Source organism: Procambarus clarkii, chromosome 79 (assembly GCF_040958095.1).
Source record: "Procambarus clarkii isolate CNS0578487 chromosome 79, FALCON_Pclarkii_2.0, whole genome shotgun sequence".
Taxonomy (NCBI): Eukaryota; Metazoa; Arthropoda; class Malacostraca; order Decapoda; family Cambaridae; genus Procambarus; species Procambarus clarkii.
The window spans coordinates 13,377,408-13,385,130 of NC_091228.1; positions in this window are offsets into that span (position 1 = coordinate 13,377,408).

The window sequence follows — 7,723 nt, forward strand, 5'->3', positions numbered from 1 at the left end:
CCCAAATGGTCTGATGTTCACATCAGAAAATTGGGAACAACAAGTGATCTGATGTTCCCATCGCTGAAATATAAAAAAAAAACAGTTAAAAAATGAAATTAAAATATTAAAATTTTAAAAAATAAACTATTTTCATGAAATGAACGGTCTGGTAAACAACACATCTCAATTCCAACGCAATTCACACAAAATAATTAAATCAAAATGAAAATAAATCAAAATGTAGGAAAATTCAATTTATCAATGCAATCAGAAACATTGAAATGAAATTGTAACATATCTAGTATAGCATGTGTGTGTTGCTCTTACGTTCAACAGATGGCGCTGTTTTTCAAGAAAAGCATAGTTTTACCTGTCACAGGTGTGGCATCTATCTTGAGGTTATCTTGAGATGATTTCGGGGCTTTTTAGTGTCCCCGCGGCTCGGTCCTCGACCAGGCTTCCACCCCCAGGAAGCAGCCCGTGACAGCTGACTAACACCCAGGTACCTATTTTACTGCTAGGTAACAGGGGCATAGGGTGAAAGAAACTCTGCCCATTGTTTCTCGCCGGCGCCTGGGATCGAACCCAGGACCACAGGATCACAAGTCCAGCGTGCTGTCCGCTCGGCCGACCGGCTCCCTTATACTCTATACTTATACTTTCAAAATGAATGGTATGGTAAACAACACAGCTCCATTCCAACACAATGTCACACAAAATAATTCACTAAAAAATAAAATAAATCGAAATCAATGAAAATTCAATTTATCTATGTAATCGGAAACATTGAAATTGAATTCGTGACATATTTAGTACAGCGTGAATGTTGCCATTATGTGGAACAGATGGCGTTGTTTTTCAAAAAACGCGTGATTTTTACCTTTCACAGGGGGTGGCATCTATATAGTAGGTATATAAAAAGACGCGCTCATTCGAATGCAACGTTGTGTCAAAATTTCAAAGCAATTGGTGAAGAACTTTTGGAGATTACAGCGTGTGTTGTCCTTACATCCAACAGATGGCACTGTTCTTCAAAAAAGCATGTTTTTTCCTGTCATAGGTGAGGCATATATATAGTAGATATATAAAAAGACGCGCCTGTTTGAATGCAACGTTGTGTCAAAATTTCAAAGCAATCGGTAAAGAGGTTTCGAAGATTTCCCTCGCATGTAAAACACATGAAAAACAAAGTTGTTCAGAAAAAGCATGTTTTTTTTTTACCCTTACAGACGTGGCATCTATATAGTATGTACATAAAACCTGCTCGGATGCGAGGTTATCTTGAGGTTATCTTGAGATGATTTTGGGGCTTTAGTGTCCCTGCTGCCCGGTCCTCGACCAGGCCTCTAGCCCCAGGAAGCTGCGCGTGACAGCTGACTAACACCCAAGTACTTATTTTACTGCTAGGTAACAGGAGCATTGGGTGAAAGAAACTCTGCCCATTGTTTCTCGCCGGCGCCCAGGATCGAACCCGGGACCACAGGATCACAAGTCCAGTGTGCTGTCCGCTCGGCCGACCGGCTCCCCACGCTCGATTGAAAATGGAATGGAATGGAACGAATGGAACGTTGTGTAAAAATTTCAAAGCAACCGGTGAAGTACTTTCGGAGATTAACGATTTTGAACAAACGAACATTTCCATTTTTATTTATATTACTAGCAGTACCCGGCCACGCGTTGCTGTGGCTCAGCAACAGCAGAAAATTTTTGTTGAGCCACAGCAACCTTCCCTGTCCCCCAGTTCTCCCCTCCATTCCCCCCTCACCCGTCTCCTCGGCCTCCCCACCAATCCCAACTCCACTGTCCTCTCGTCCTCCCCACTATTCCTTACTCCACTATCCCCTCTTCCTTTCCACCATGCCGCGCTCCCCTGTACCTTTGTCCTCTCCACCATTCTCCATTCCCCCATCCCCTCATCCCCCACCATCGCAATTTCCCCGTCCCTTCGTGCTCCCCACCATCTCTCACTTCCGTCCCCTTGTCATCCCCACCGTTCCCCACTCTTTCGTCCGCTGCTTTCCCAAATGGTCTGATTTTCCCATCAGAAAATTAGGAACATCAAGTGATCTGATATTCCCATCACTGAAATATAAGAAAAACAGTTTAAAAATGAAATGAAAATGTGAAAAAATAAAAAATATACTATACTCATGAAATGAACGGTATGGTAAACAACACAGCTCAATTCCAACACAATTCACACAAAATAATTAAATCAGAATGAAAATAAATCAAAATCTATGAAAATTCAATTTTTCAATGCAATCAGAAACATTGAAATGTAATTGTAACATATTTAGTATAGCATGTGTTGCTCTTATGTGCAGCAGATGGTGCTGTTTTCAAGAAAAGCATAGTTTTACCTATCACAAGTGTGGCATCTATAAATATTCTAACGAAATGCACAGTTTGGTAAACAACACAGCTCATTTTTAACACAATGTCACACAAAATAATTCAATAAAAAAATAAAATTAATCGAAATCTATGGAAATAAAATTGATCAATGCAATAGGAAACAATGAAATGGAATTCGTGACATATTTAGTAATAACGTGCATGTTGCTATTATGTGCAACAGATGGCGCTGTTTTTAAAAAACGCGTGTTTTTTCCTTTCACAGGTGAGGCATGTATATAGTAGATATATAAAAAGACGCGCCTATTCGAATGCAACGTTTTGTCAAAATTTCAAAGCAGTCGGTAAAGAGGTTTCGAAGATTTCCCTCACATGAAAAACACATTCAAAAACACAGTTTTTTTTCAGAAAAAGCATGTTTTTCCCGTCACAGACGTTACATCTATACGGTATGGATATATAAACCAGCTCGGATGCGAATGGAACGTTGTGTGAAAATTTCAAAGCAATCGGTAAAGAACTTTCGGAGAATAACGATTTTGAACAAACGAACATTTCCATTTTTATTTAGATAGACAAGCTGTACTCGACCACAGCAACCTTCCCCTGGTCTCCCAGTCCTCCCCACCGTCCCCCCTCCCTCGTCCTCTAGTCCTCCCAACCATTCCTCACTCTCCTGCCCCTTCGTCTTTCAAATCATACCCCCATTTCCCCGTCCCCTCGTCCTCCCCACAATTTCATCCCTACCCCATCCCTGTGTCCTTTCCACCATCCCCCACTCCATCGTCCCCTTATCCGTCTAACCAATCCCCACTCCACCGTCCCCTCGTACTCTCCTCCATCTCCCACTCCCCCTTCCCCCTTGTATCATTCTCCTCTCCCCTGTCTCCTCGTCCCCACCATCCCCAACTCCCCCGTCCCCCCCACCATTACCCCCTCCCTTGTCCCATCGTCCTCAGTACTATCTCCCACTTCCGTCTCCTCGTCCTCCCCACCATTCCCCATTCCTTCGTCTGATGCATTCCCAAATGATCTGATGTTCCCATTAGAAAATAGGGAACATCAAATGATCTGATGTTCCCATCACTGAAATATAAGAAAAACAATTAAAACACGAAATGAAAAAAAATGAAGAACTATTTAAAATAACCTATACTCACAAAATGAACGGTATGGTAAACAACAAAGCTCAATTCCAAAGCAGTGTCACAAAAACATTAAATCAAAATTAAAATAATTCGAAATCTATGAAAATTGAATTTATGAATGAAATTGGAAACATTGAAATCTAATCGTAACATATTTAGTATAGCGTGAGTTGTTCTCACGTGCAACAGATGATATTGTTTTTCAATAATACATGTTTTTACTGTCACAGGTGTGTGGCATCTATACTTATACTCACGAAATGAACGGTTTGTTAAACAACACAGCTAAACTCAACGAAATATCACACAAAATAATTATATCAAAATGAAAATAAATCGAAATATATGAAAATTTAATTTGTCAATGCAATCGGAATGATTGAAATGTAATTGAAACATATTTATTATAGTGTGTATGACTCTTACGTGCAATAGATGGCGCTGTTTCTTAAAAAACGAAGAAGAATGTTTTTACCTTTTACAAATGTGGCATCAATACTTATACTAACAAAATGAACGGTATGGTAAACAACACAGCTCAATTCCAACACAATGTCACACAAAATAATTAAATCAAAATTAAAATAAATTGAAATCTATGAAAATTCAATTTATTAATGCAATCAGAAACATTGAAGTGGAAATCATAACATATTAAGTATAACGTGTGCGTGTTGCTATTATGTTCACCAGATGGCGCTGTTTTTTTCTTTAAATTATGTTTTTACCTGTCAGAGATGTGGCATCTATATAGTAAGCATATAAAAAACATGCTCATATTCGAATGGAACGTTGTGTCAGAATTTCAAAAGAATCAGTGAAGAACTTTAGGAAATAACAGCGTTGTGTGCTCTTACGTCCAACAGATGGCACTGTTTATCAAAACAAGCATGTTTTTTCCCGTCACAGGTGAGTCATGTATATAGTATGTTTATAAAAACATGCGCCTATTCAAATGCAACCAACGTTGTGTCAAAATTGCAAAGCAATCGGTAGAGATGTTTCGAAGATTTCTCTCACATGAAAAACACAATTTAAAAAAAAAACATGTTTTTTTCCGTCACAGACGTGACATCAATATTATATGTATATAAAAACCCGCTCTGATGCGAATGGAACATTATGTGAAAATTTCATACAATCGGTGAAGAACTTTCGGAGATTAGCGATTTTGAACAAACGAATATTTACATTTTTATTTATATAGACTAGCTTTACCCGCCACACGTTGCTGTGGCTCAGTCTGGTTAAATGGAAAAGAAAGAAAAGATAAAATGCACGTTTCTAACATGTTTAATTTCACATTGCTTGTGGGGTATACTATATTTTTTTTGTTCCACTCTCTGGGAAGATATAGAGATTGTCTGATTGCCAACTCTAAAACACGCAACATATAATTGTCAATGTGAGAAGCCATCCGTGTCTAAATCTAAACTGCACAATACTAAAGATTGGTCCTGAGCTTAGTTGATGGAGATTGCAAACTCCAATTGAATTGGGAATTACAATCTCTTAAATTGAAATGGCAAATCCGTTGGAATCATAGGAATGTGAGGAATGAGGACATCTTCACCTTTGAAAGGTCCTGTCAAGATTGTTGCTTCTAAGACGTTGCTGAATATTTTTTTACTGCAAACCGTGTGCCGTTGGTAAACTTTGGCTGGTTGATATTTCGTAACATGATAATTGGCACACCGATTTTTAATTGCAGTTCGTGCGGTGGTGGTGTCCCTGGCAGATCGCATTGCAAATCTTGCAATGATCAAGAACCTCCAGCAATTTTTGGTGGGTCATTGTGCATTCTTCACAAACAATAACTTTGCATTTCTGCAATACTTTTCCCATGTCGGATGCTTTGGAAATGTTGCACGTGGGAGTTTCAATGAATTGCATGTTCAATGTCAATTTCAAAGCCGAAGTAGCAGCTCTTCCACCTGGTAGCAATGTCGCAGTTATTCCGGACAATGCAAGAGCTAAGTTATGCCATTTTGGGATTGAAATGCTGCCAAAATCAATCTAATTAGAAAGGTTTTACAGTTCCTCCTGACACATCTCAGAAGATTTCTCCAAACCTGTTACTGACAGTTTGAATTATTTGATCGCAAATGTCTTTTTGCTCAAGCGTTGGCGTAAGAATATTTGATTGCACACACGACAAAAAATCACCCATTTTGTAATTTTGTTCACGACGAAATTCTACATCGAACGAAGCAGCAACAGATCGATTCGGTGATGGCATTCCCAATTCATTGAGAACTTTGTTCGCGATTTCTAAGCACAAATCTTCAATCATTATCAACGCTTCATTGTAGATTTCTGCTGTGAAATTCATGTTCATATATGAATTTTCCTTGCGTATTCGACGGACAATATCTTCAGCAATGTGCGATTTGTGTTTCTCCCATACTCTGTTGGAGATGAAGGAGAGCCGGTGGTCAATATGATTGCAGATAATGCACGAATGTTATTTGGATGTAATGTGTTGGACGTGTCATTAATGCATACTTCCCAGTATTGGTCGTTCTCCAATAAATTCAGAGCCTGACATGCACTACGGAAAGTGGCATGTGTTCGCCGCTGACAAATCTCAATTGCTGGAAAGATGTTGGACTGGGGACATTTACCAACAGCTTGCGAAGAAAGAAGCATTCATCTTGATTGGAATGCACGGTGTACAGTCTGCCTATCGTAATTTGTTTGTATATGCCAGGTTGTCCGTAGACTCGCTCTTTTCGTTTATGTCGTTCAAATGATTTACTTATGGCATGCCATGTGTAATTCGTAGGCACTTCCGAATACAGCAATGTTTTCGCAAAAGCGCCATTTTGACATAACGTGAAGAAAGCAGTCAACGTTGTTGTAGCTGGTGGATTCATAGCTGTTTGTTTCACATTTGCAGCTGTGAAATAAACGTGCTGTCCATTTTCTTGTTTTCAAAACAAAAAAATACTAAAGAAATATTTATATTCAAACGCAGATCAATCGACACAGCTCAATTTCACCACCAATTGCACTGAAAAATATGAAGGAAAGTTAAAAAAACGGGATGAAAAACAATGAATAAAGAAAGATATAAGCCATTCCCACAAAATTCACGGAATGGTAAACAACACAGCTCAATTTCAACATAATGTCACACAAAAAAAAACAATCAAAATGAACTAATTCAAAAGCTATGAAAATTCAATATATCATTGCAATCGGAAACGTTGAAATTGAATTGTAACATATCTTGTATATCGTATGTTGCTCTTACGTGCAACAGATGGCGCTCTTTAAAAAAAATGCATGTTTTTAACCTGTCACATGTGAGGCATGTATATAGTAGGTATATGAAACACTCGCCTACTCGAATGCAATGTTGTGTCAAGATTTGAAAGCAATCGGTAAAGAGGTTTCAAAGATTTCCCTCACATGAAAAAAACACGAAAAACACGGCTTTACAAAATAGGCATGTTTTTTCCCGTTACAGACGTGACATCTATATAGTATGTACATATAACCCGCTCGGATGCGAATGGAACGTTGTGTGAAAATTTCAAGGCCATCGGTGAAGAACTTTCGGAGATTAGCGATTTTGAACAAACGATCATTTCCATTTTTATTTACATAGATACATTATATGTATATATATATTTCTTTATTGGCCTATTAGGTAAATCGGGCCTTGCATTGAAGGCCGAGAAGTGCGTTCTGGCAACTAGGTACGACATATGTTTATAAATATATATATATATATATATATATATATATATATATATATATATATAATATATATATATATATATATATATATATATATATATATATATATATATATATAATATGTCGTACCTAGTAGCCAGAACGCACTTCTGTCATAATGATGTCATAAGAAGGAAAGTGAAACGCCATGTAACCTCTGAAGAGGAAACTAACACAACACCTATACCCCCTATTAGACTATTTTACAGGAACTTCTTTTCCACAGCTCATAAAACGGAGGAAAGGGTCCTGAAAGATATTGTTAATAGAAACGTTATCCCTACAGACAAAAATCAGAGGATACAACTGACGATTTACTATAAAACCAGAAAAACGGCCAGCCTACTCATGAGAAACTCTCCAGACACAAAGCAGAACGCTTTAAAAGAGACCAACGTCATCTTTACCTTCAAATGCCCTCTTGGGGACTGTAAGCTCCAAAAAACCCAGTATATAGGCAAGACGACAACATCTCTTTCTAGGCGTTTAAC